The sequence below is a fragment of the Numida meleagris genome, chromosome 3 (genome assembly GCF_002078875.1).
Source record: "Numida meleagris isolate 19003 breed g44 Domestic line chromosome 3, NumMel1.0, whole genome shotgun sequence".
Classification (NCBI taxonomy): domain Eukaryota; kingdom Metazoa; phylum Chordata; class Aves; order Galliformes; family Numididae; genus Numida; species Numida meleagris.
Genome location: NC_034411.1, coordinates 30,849,783 through 30,860,896, shown reverse-complemented (window position 1 = coordinate 30,860,896; position 11,114 = coordinate 30,849,783). Strand labels below are relative to the sequence as shown.

At 42.0% G+C, this 11,114-nt stretch overlaps 1 protein-coding gene across 6 annotated transcripts in view; it reads right to left on the bottom strand.

Moving 5' to 3' along the window:
* LOC110396838 (epoxide hydrolase 1-like) overlaps nt 1-11,114 on the bottom strand; it is a 65,173-nt gene that overhangs the window by 23,800 nt on the left and 30,259 nt on the right. For 2 of the 6 annotated variants that reach the window (XM_021392705.1, XM_021392708.1), the window contains exons 1-2: nt 10,835-11,105; nt 7,685-7,814 (exon numbers count right to left, since the gene is read on the bottom strand). The exons of 2 other annotated variants lie outside the window; for them this stretch is intronic. The gene's annotated coding sequence lies outside the window, so the exon portion shown is untranslated. Of the gene's footprint in view, nt 1-7,684; nt 7,815-10,834; nt 11,106-11,114 lie in introns of those variants that run through there. 2 more of the 6 variants (XM_021392709.1, XM_021392710.1) reach the window with 1 other exon arrangement.

Here is an 11,114-nt window from a genome sequence, read left to right as displayed (position 1 = left end):
CACTGGCCAATACAATCACATAGGAGGTGTTAGTTTCGGAGCAGCCCTCATGCAATTAGATTCTGATCTGCAGGAGTTCCTGTGTTCTGCAGTAAATACAAATAATTATCTGTTCTCATTTAGAGCTTGTATGCACCACCATATAAGGCAATAAATAAGGAAAGGATGACTCAGATCCTTAACTGCCACTGTACCAATCTGAGACTGGGAACTAAGGAGGAGAACAATAACTTCAGGAGTCACCATTAGTGAGTCCCTTTCACCTTTTTCTTGAATGTCCAAATCTTTTCTTTACACTTGTTTTACACTCTTTGACTTGTCTCTACTGCCTCTGCTTCTCATTTGCAGAGTAAAGACAACAGTTAATCCCCAGTTCCTTTCCTCTGCATGAAATAAACACATTAACTAATGTGCGTCCTTTGGAGAGAGGCCTGATCCCTGCCCACAGAGCACGTAGTCTCTCTTCGTCCTTGTGGTCTCTTGCCATTTGTCATTTCTAAACCAAGACTGTTGGTTTCCTAGAGCAGGGACTTTGTGTCACACAGCACAAACAGCCTAGAGCACTGTAGTACATAACTAAAGCCATTGGTGTAGAACGTACAGGGTTTCTTATTTAAGAATTTCGCAGAGTAAATCAGAAACCAAATATTTTCTGTTAGACAGCTTCTTCACTGAGCCAGATACTAGGTGATGACAAGTACAAAAAGTGTGGAGGAGTATGGGAAATACAGTCTAGGGACAGTGGAAGAGAGCATGAAGACCTGATTGGTGCAGGACCAAATGTCTCACTGCTGCAACAGTGACAGCCCAAGTGCTGAGCAGAACCGGAAGGCACAGAAGTGCTGCTTTGACAGCACTGGTGTTCTGATCCAAACCTCAACTTCTATGAAAAAAACCTAATTAATAGCAAATAATTTCAGCTGTTCCTCTCTTCTGGCCTACCCTATTCCACAGTGTCTCTGCATAGGCCTGTGAGTAAACTCACAGTTCCCATCTAGAGTCAGTTCCTTTGCCAAGATCACTGGAAATCATATCCAAGCCAGAACCAAAACTGCTGTATGCCTCCAGCACTTGCAAGTCTACTAGTACAACTGAATTACGAGGAACAAACATAGCTAGCCATGTTGCTGGAGATCTGGGAGAGGGACAGAAAGAGAGAAGAGGGAAGCACAGCATGGGGCAAAAAGGAAAAGAAACATACAGAAGACACAGAATGGACCTAAGGATAAATTAAAAGGGCAAACTGGTGATGTCATTTGTAAATTATTCCTTGAATGATGGTTTGCACAATGACGGACACAGAAACATCAACAGCAGGCACAGAAACTTCACTGGGATGGCAAGTTGCATTCCTCTTTCAGAAGTCACGGATACTGACACTACATAGGTAACAGTACAGGGCTGTCAGTGTATATGATGCTGAAAATTATGGCGGCCAACTTCTTCCTACAAACTACTTCCAGAACAGTACACTGTCACCTATGCATGAAAGACAATGTGAAGTATCCTGTTATCTGGTGGCTGATCTCCCAGCTGGACACTGGGAAAAGTAGGACTAGACTGCACCTCTGTCTTCTGCGCCTAGAAGACGGTGAGCAATAAATAATTTATTTGGAGGCTTTTCCTGGTACAGGCAGATGTGTTGTAGACACACAAGGGAAACATTGCTTGTTGAAAGGTCAGCATACATTGGTTATGAGCAGGGGAACGTTTTTGCAGGAAACACAGGCTGTGTAGAAGTAAACATACCTCCAGTGTGGAGTGGTGCAGTGATCCAGCTGAGTCTCTCTCTGGGGAATAGCTTCCCAGGAATGATGCACAAGGCCCTTGGGGTATTTACACAACCTGTTCTCTGAAGACCAGCTGCCACTCAGCACAGTTTATCTTCTTTTCCTGATTATTCAGTTTGTGTTTTCTTTGCTAGTCCTGGCTGCCTCTTCCTCCAGTTCCAGGAACCGTGAGGAACTGTGAGCCTCTACAGCACCTGTGTGTGTGTGCCAGGCACAGCAGCTGCAGCATCTCCAGATGCTGAGCACAGCCTGTCAGCCACGTGCATTTCCAGTCCACTGTGCAATACCCTACAACTGGGTCCTTCCCATGCAGATTTGTCTCTAAGCTTTATATTTTCCTGCAGCATGAAAACAGCTCTTTGCTCCTGGCACCTCTGTGTTTTGTGTACCTTTCAAACATGAAAGCTCTCATCATTCTGGCGCAGTGAGTGCACCTGAAAAGACCCATCTCCTTGTTGCTACCAGAATAAGAAGGGGAGAGAAGGTTCCAATTTGTGAAGAGCCAGGCTGAACTTGTGTAGAGGCACAGGGAATATAAATGAGAATCTCATTGGATCCTTGCATTTGGGTCCTGAAGTGACTTTTACAGAGGGTCAAAGCCTCTCTTTATTTCTGCTTGCAAAGGCTTGCGTGTCCATTTTTGTGCTAGATCTCTCTGCAAGGACGCAAAAGCCTATACTCAAATATTTGTGACAGTCTCCACTTTGGGCTGGAGGAACCTTGACTTGCAAAGGATTTCCAAACACATGAAGATTATGCAGTCCAGGATCAACTGCTGGAACCTTTTCAATACACTTAGCCAGGATTTGGCTGGCTTCTTGCAATAGCAAAATAGCAATAGCAGAGAGGTGCATTCTTCTTTGTGGAACAAAGAGGGCACTGTCTACCAAGCTTTGCGGTATGAAATTCGTTTGGTGAAATTCACATTCACAGCTTGCCTGCTCCCTAATTTCATAGGCCTGCTGTCCTGACTACTTTTACCAGCCCTATTATGTTTTTGATTCAACCTCTGTAACAAAAAAAATCCACAGATCTCAATTCCCACCCATTTGTGGAACACAGGATGTAAGAGAGAGATTTCTTCACCTGTCCATCACAGACCTCTTCTAATCATAACCCCGCAGAGAAAGAATCCTTCAAAAATATGATTTAAAAAGTTGAAATGCTCATTAAATGCACACACACAAAGCTTCCCGTGCTAACTTTGGCTTGTATTAGCATTAAACTTCACAGTTGAAAAACAAATGAAAGGAGAAATGATAATGTTACTATTAATCAATTGTTCATAGCACCCAAAGAGGTGCTGTTTAATACCACACTGAACAGGAAAAAAGGATATTTCTTGCATGCTGTAGTCTTCCAAATAAAATTCTTAATGTATGCAGGGTAGGAATGAGTGCCTTGATGTTGTTGCTACAGACTGAAGAAGCTGAGGGGCTGCTCTTGGTAGATATGAAGTCTATGCATGTTTGAAAGGTAGGATTTCCAGAGTATACAAACAGCCAGTCATTAGCCAAGGTTACTTCTGAGTTGAGCAATCAGATCCATGGACTTTGGCATTGTTATATAACTGTATCCAGAAATCCTCTGGGAGTTTGAGCCATGGTGTTTTTGCTCTGACAAATAATTGGTGAGGCATCTCTACCCTCAGGAGTCCATATTGGTCAGTAATGTAGAACAGCTGTCAGCTTGCTTTGGAAGAGTGGTACTCCTAATGACCACTGCCCATGTCATACACTAATCACTTCCCATGATTTTATCTTTCAGCTCTTCTTCAGAACATGTAACCACTTCATAACTATTTTAACTTTCTAAGTTTATATTGTAGGTTTATAATTTTGTTTCTCCATGTGAAACATTGAGGGACATATTCCACCTTACCACAATTATTTTACTGCCATTTCTGCTACTGTTGTTCACTGACTCCTCATTTGCACTCTACAATCTACAGATGAAACTCTGATCCAGTAAAATCAATGAAAGCCTTGCCACTGGCTTCTGCCAGACCTATGCTCTGACCATCTGCCTCTGCATTTTAACCAAGATCCGGATTCTTTTTTCTTTTTTCTTTTTTCTTTTTTCTTTTTTCTTTTTTCTTTTTTCTTTTTTCTTTTTTCTTTTTTCTTTTTTCTTTTTTCTTTTTTCTTTTTTCTTTTTTCCACAGCAGGAGTCTTCCAACCACTCAGCAATACATCTAGTAGCTTACCTGAGCTCTTATTTCTGCTTACACCAAGCGGATAATGTTCAGAAAATGGCAGCCTACTCTCATGCAAGTACATACAGCTGTGGCCTGTCACTTCAAAGACAAATGATCTCAAGCTGCCAAGATGTAATTCTGGGCTAACAGGGGCAAAAAGCTGTGGTCAGATGAAAAGGAAACATTACATTGTTTTGTATTTTGTAATTGATTATTTATACACAGAGACAAACTGAAGTCTTAGAACTAGACATCCAGATCAGTCAGTACTGACCTGAACAGTTATTTCCCAAATCCCAAATATCTTAACTCATCCCTGCTGACAGTGGTAGCTCTAAAATAAACTACAATAGTGCTTGAGGTTGCATCATGGTGATTTTCTGGGTAAGGAATTTTGGTTCAAAAGCACTCCCATAGTCCAAGTCCGCATGTCTCAATTGTTCAGAAGTTGGTAAGCCAGGTTACCTGTCTCTGGTGACAGCCCATTCCACAGTGATTCTACTATGCCAAGTTGAGCTTTGTGATGTGTCGTTACTAGTTTAAAGTGGAGCATAAGAGACACCACAACTGTCTAAACCAGCAGTTCACTACACCACTAACTTCCCTTCCCTTAATTCCCATTTCCTTTCCAGTGGAAACCAAGGAGAATGTTGGGAAGGGGAGAAAGGAGAGGATGGATGGTAATACACTCAGACTGCACCCTGAAAAGCAAGCAGAATCTGAGGCCTCTGGGCCTCTGAGCTTGAAAATACCCCTGAGCCTCACAGTTCAGATGCACTTCTACACTTCAAAAGTTGTTGTCAGTATGTAATTGTCCTGTGGCTCGTTACAAAGCCTAAACAACTGAATAAACTGAATATGTGATGCCCACCCTGTTTTCCAGTAGCATAGCACTGTGCTGCTGTGTTGATAGACTTACAATGTAGGGCTGAAGAACATGGCTTTTCTTCTTTTCATTAAGAAAATTTCTCTGGCTCAGATCTAGAATGACCAGCCCTGGCCGGACAGTGACAAGGTCCCTGTGCTATGGGAAAATCTGTGGTAGAGGCAGGTAGAAACAAAGACAAACAGAAGAGTAACTGCAGGAATACAAAATTGGTGGTCACTGTTACCACTGTTATATGTGATATTATTTGTATTCCATTGCAAACGAAAGACCACAAATGTGGCTGGAGGAATGATTAATTCTGCTAGGTGGCAAATGAACCCAGAGTGACTCCCTGTTCTTGAAGTTTACAGATGTAAGAGGCTCACATAAAAGACCTTTAAATGTGAAGCATTTACTTGTTTGCTTTTTTTTTCCCTATACATTTTATCATGTCTTTAAAGATCAGAGAACTGGAAAAAGAGATCAAACCAGGAAAGACTGGATTTTGCAAGCACATCTGTGTGACTCAAATCTATGAATTCCATATTTATAGGGTTAATCAGATTTTGAGAGTGATCCAGATAATGATAAAGAAGACAAGGAAAGAAAGAGAGAGGTAGGAAATAAATTTCAAGGGATTATGACACTAGATCAGGTTATTAATAAAACTGAATTAGTCTTCCTTCATACCCATGAAAACACAGCCTGTATTCTCTCTTTAGAGCAAGTAGGAGTCTAGCCAGATGAGTGAAAAAATCTTCCATTAGAACTCTGTCAATATAGAAATGTCAATAAACGTTCTGTCAATTAAAACGACTTCCCAACAGAGATAATAAAATACATTTTACAGAGTGGTCTATAACTTCTATCAATGATAATCCTTCCCCTCCCAGCTACACACGCTTACTTTGCTTTTCAATAGCTACGTTGGAAGCACACATCCATATAACATTTGAAAATTTTCACATATCATTCCCTTCTGAATGGGCAGTGTATGTGTAAGTTTTTATTAAATGAATAGGGACAAATTCTGCTCCTTGAAAATGTGATGTAAATCTGCATTATCTGCACTAATATAATTGTTCAGTTGGAGGAAATGATAGCACACTTTGGCCTCATGACATCCAAAATGGGAGCAGAAACATAACACAGGAAAGGGTTACTTTCTAACTGTTTATAAGAACTAAGGCAGATAAATAAATAATAATAATCAGTTTTTGTTTCTGAAAGGAGATATTTCATTTACCTAAAGTACTATTCAGATCATTAAAGGATTCCCAGGTGCTAGTATTTGGAAAGGGTATTAGCTGTTCAAACAGTTTAGGCAGAAGTCTCTGCTGTTCTCTCTCCTGGGTCATCTCAGATTTCTTCTGTCTCTGCCCAGAAGAGAACACAAGCAGGAAAGAACAGCTGGAAGTTTCAGAGGAGTAACATTTTCTTGTGAACAAAAAGAACATTTTTTTTCAGCACTGCAGCAAAAAGGAGGAACCCCCCCCTTTGTTAGTACAACTGCAAGGCTCAATTGGATGGAGGCCTACACACTGCACATGGAGGGGAAGACAGCAGGAGATCAGACTCTGCAGCAGATGCTGAGCAAGAACCCTCTTTTCCTTCCCCTTTCAGAGATAAATTACCTCGCTTGACTCTATTCCTGGGAAAAGAAACCACACAGAAGTGTCAGCACAGTGCAGCTGGATTGTTCAGAGTTACTCAGCAGCAGGTGGCAAGAGCAAATCCACACAAATGCAGAAGACTTACTGAGGGGATGACTGAGCTATACTGACAAGAGCCAGTGTCCCAGAGACAGGAATGCAAACACCTCTCCAGGAGGGAAGTTCAGATTCAAGGTGCAGACAACCATCTGAAGCCACCCACCCCATGTGAGCTGATCTCTAGCTCCTGCACATTTTTAAAGCTTAATAGTTTCAAGCAGGTGCCTGAGACTGAGTAGAAATTTCAGAAAAAAAAAAAAAAAAAAAAAAAAAAAAGCATAGGAAATTGCACTATAGTGGCAAGAAGGGCCATTGGCCTCTTCCTATCTGACAAAGGGAGGAATACATACATCTCCAACTGCAAAAAGCACTGCGTAGATAAAAGCAAACCTTACTAGAAGAGTGTTTTCTGAAAACTTTATCTTTAGTTAATGAAATCTTGCTAGTAAATTGTTCTGATCCCTGAGTCCATCTAGATTCACTTCCTTACTTCTGCTCCAACTTCCCAGACAGTAGGCCAGAAGTGTTCTTCTCATTGTCAGCTTGCCAAATGCTTGTTTGCTTACTTCACAATCACCCAGGTCTTTGTTGTCTCTATGCTAAACTGTTAGAGAGGATCTGTCTGGAGCCACCTGCAAGCTGCAGACTTGTTGGCCTTTTTTCCAAAGACATGTTGATTAAACTTGGTTACATCAAGACTGTGCTTGCTGATGGCTGCTGGTTCCCTTCTCTCTGGAATATATGGTCTTGGTCACGACTCCAAAAATCCTAAATCATTCAGGTCCCTGCCACTATCAGGCACACTTCCACCATTTCACTGTAGCAATTGCAGCTTGTGGTGAAGAGATGAGTGTCAGTCCTAAAAACTGGACTTGTAAAGACCAGGGCAGCAAACTGCAACCCAGGAATCACCAAAACTATTTGGTAATTGTTCATACAACATCTATCTTTGCTTAGGATATCTAAAAAAAAAATAAAAAAATCCCGTGTTAGTTCTTGTGAATGTATTAACTTAAGGCAGGATAGTACAATGAGGGGTAGCTTGAAATGTGGATATTTCAAAAACACATTAAATTCTCCTGAAACTGAACCACAATCAGGACCTGCGGTTCCATACCAGTTTTTCACTGTGATGTTTTTTTCTATCCAAGGTTCCTCAACAGCATCTTCCCTCTCAGACTATAGGCAGTTTGACTGGCAGCGTGGTGGGACAAGATAAAAGAGCTGCACCTCACCTCTCCGGGTACCTGGAAAATACAACAAAAGCTGTGCGTGTTCAGTTAATGTCAGCTGGAAGAATCATACCTACTCATGTGATTCCCAGACAGGATGATGTAATCAGCACATTGGTGCTTTTACCCAGCAAACACTTCACCTGTACCGTGTGCCAGGAGCAGTCAAGAAGATAGATGCCTATTAGGGAAGTGATGAAATGAACCTGATAGACACAGAAAACTTCATGTCACAAATACAACAAAGCTGTTGTCTCTCATTTCCATCTCAACCTGACTATGGCAGGATAATCATTTTTTGGGGGGCGTATTGCCTGTCTGGAATTACACCAAGGAGAATCTCTAGGGAAAACTTGTCACAGTCATCCCATAGATTTCCTCTTTGTCTCAGTGCAGCTGCTCCCATCCAGACCTACTAGCCCAATTTATTGCTGACTTGTCACTGAGGATGCTTCTGCAGTGATTCCAGATGTGGTTGAGCTGCAGCCTTCATCCCTTCCTCTCCAAGGCTCCCAGTGACTGTGCAGAGAGCTCCAGTCTCACTAATGAAGAAAATGGCATTGGTCTTTGACAAGCCAAAAAACCCACATCCGTTTTCTTTGAACAGTTTGCACTCAGAGTATCCTCAGAGTTTTGCCATATTTAGTACAATCTCAAAAACGGGGAAGAGATAGTGTTAGGAAAAAGTAGGGACACCCCTGGTGCTTTCTATTGCTGTTAAAGTGTTGCCTATCTCCAGTGCCATATTCTATGCTCAGCATAGCTCAAGGTTTCAGTTTGCAGCTCTTGAAGCTTATCCAACTGTTTGTCATCCACAATCTCCTTTCCTTCAGTCAGTCATCTGTTATGTCTTCCTTCCTGAGAAAGACTCCATACTTTGTTTTCTCATTTGCTGTCTTTTCCTGATCTATTTGCCTTATAAAGTGGTGATTTACATGCAAAGGAAGAACTCAAAACCACAAGGTTTCTGAAGCCAGAGACAGCCTAAAGAGGTAAACGGGAGGAAAATCAGATTTTATATTCAGCACAGCTGGAGCTGCATATTTCCATCTCCATCAGAATCCATTTCAGACTGTTTCTGCTGCTTGAAGAAGTAATCCAGACAATGGATAGAACTTCAGAAGAGTGATGGCATAGGGGATGCCCAGGACAGTGCAACATTTGTCTTTGAAGAATATTTCTAGGACAATTTTCATAATCTGTGCCAGCAGAAATGGTGGCATGAAAAAATAACTGCATGTCTTTCTCTTGAGATGAGGTATACTGCGGAAATGAAGGAAAACAAGCTTGCTTCCTACTACATCACTGAAGGTATTTACAATTGTGTTATAACACTGTGCAAGTCATATAGGAGCCACTGTACACTCAGCAGTAACTTACATATATTTCAAGGTATCTGTACTGCAAAGAGCTGTGTGAGCTTTGTACTGAAGCCCAAGATGAGTGGAAGGGAACTCGAGTTTGATTTCTCATACAAAAGGATGCCAGCTATAACAGAACAACTGTGCTGTGGAGTAGAGCAGGGAGGAGCTGAAGCAGTTTGGCACATGGGTACATAGACGCCTGGTCTGGTCAAGGCAGGAGAGCTCAGTGCTCTGAAGGGAGACTGCTGTCCACTAGCACCACTAGAGCAAAGCACCTTCCCTCACTGAAGGAGGTTATCAGTGGAAAGCTGCTTGACCTGAGCCCAGCTGAATGATGCCTGGTGCCTATTTTCTTCCCTCCTGGCTGCCTGGCTGACTGTTGAGCTGCTTGTTAGAACCTGGGATGGCAACTGATAACTGCTTTCAAACTGTTTAATAACAGTGATGGTAACCTCTGACCTTGCTGAATAGCAGCGCTTTTGACCTTTCATTTGTTAAATAACACAACCACTTACTTCCTGATGCTTATCAGTGTTTAGTAATTGGGGTCAAGACAAAGCAAGGCAGAATACAGTTACCCGCCAGACTTTACTGAACCAGGAAGAATTTCCTTAAGCTACAGATTTCCTTTTTGATAATCTTCAGTCAGGACAGGCAAAGACTGGAGACTGGGTAGCTTAGAAGATCCATAACAAGCTAAAGAGCCTCTCAGCTACTAGCATCTGGTTTGAATCCAGTTGTGGTTGACAGTGGCAGAAATTCATTATGGTCTTAGTTCGCCTCTCTGACTTGTATGAAATGAGTTTGGCTTGCAGATCTAGTGGTTATTGGCGAGCCAGCCAGCCATATAAAAAAACATTAGGGTAACAAATGGTTCTAGAGACATTGGTGATTAAATGAGTTTACAAAGCTTGAAAATGTCTGTTCCTGTAGGGAAAATCAGGCTAAAGCATGGTGGTAGGTGACAGCATGGACAAAAAGTTTGTGGTCACTCCTGCATGCTCTGCATGATTCACGTTAAAGAGAGGTGGTTAACCTTCAGGAATGTGAGTTGCTTTTTCTGAGACCTAAGTAAAACAAATGGGTCGGATTGCATGCTGGTATGTCATTAAACATCGCACTTGACAGACAAGCAGGTGACAACTGTTCCAGAAATCAGTCCCAAGAGCTGTGCTTTCCTTAGATGTGAGCAGGAAATGGATGAAAAACAAATCCAAGAATTTATGATGTGACAATGGATTTAAATATTTGTGCGTATACATATATTTATATAACGCACACATAAAATTTTAAACTTCCTTAAGACATCAAACACAAATTTTGTCTAAGCAGCTGCATGACCTCATTATTTATTTACTGCAGTTTGTATTAAGCTCGTCTGCATGATTTGCATGGCGGGAGCTATTTCTTGAATGTCTGTTTAGGTGTGATTCAGCAAAATAAGCTCCCACACAGCAATACAAATGCTGTCATTTAGAAATGAAAAAAACGATCGACTTACAGATGTACATGTGCTCAATAAGGAGATCAGTAAAAATGATGCTGTGTAGTGAGATGCAGATGTATTTTTTGCTAATGTTCACACAAGATATGACGAAAATGGAGCCGCTGGTGGTATCCCAACTAAGGTGCAATACAACAGAAATGTCCTCCGTTTTTTTTTGAACATACCTTTGTGTGTTGGCCTCTTGAAATGGAGGAAGGACACACCAAAGAAATCCTGCCCACCCCTGACTGCATTCTTAATGCATTGCTTGTCAGGATCTCCAGGTCTAGTGACAGGGTTATGGTTACACGGGACTGGCACAGCCAGGACTGACACCACAGCCACGCCTGCCTGCCTGCTTGCCAAGGCCAGGCCAGGCCGCCAGACCCCCACTTTCTCTCCTGTCGCGGCCTGTTCCTGAAGGCTCCCCAGTGCCCGCCGCCATTTTCCACCAGCGCCCTCCAT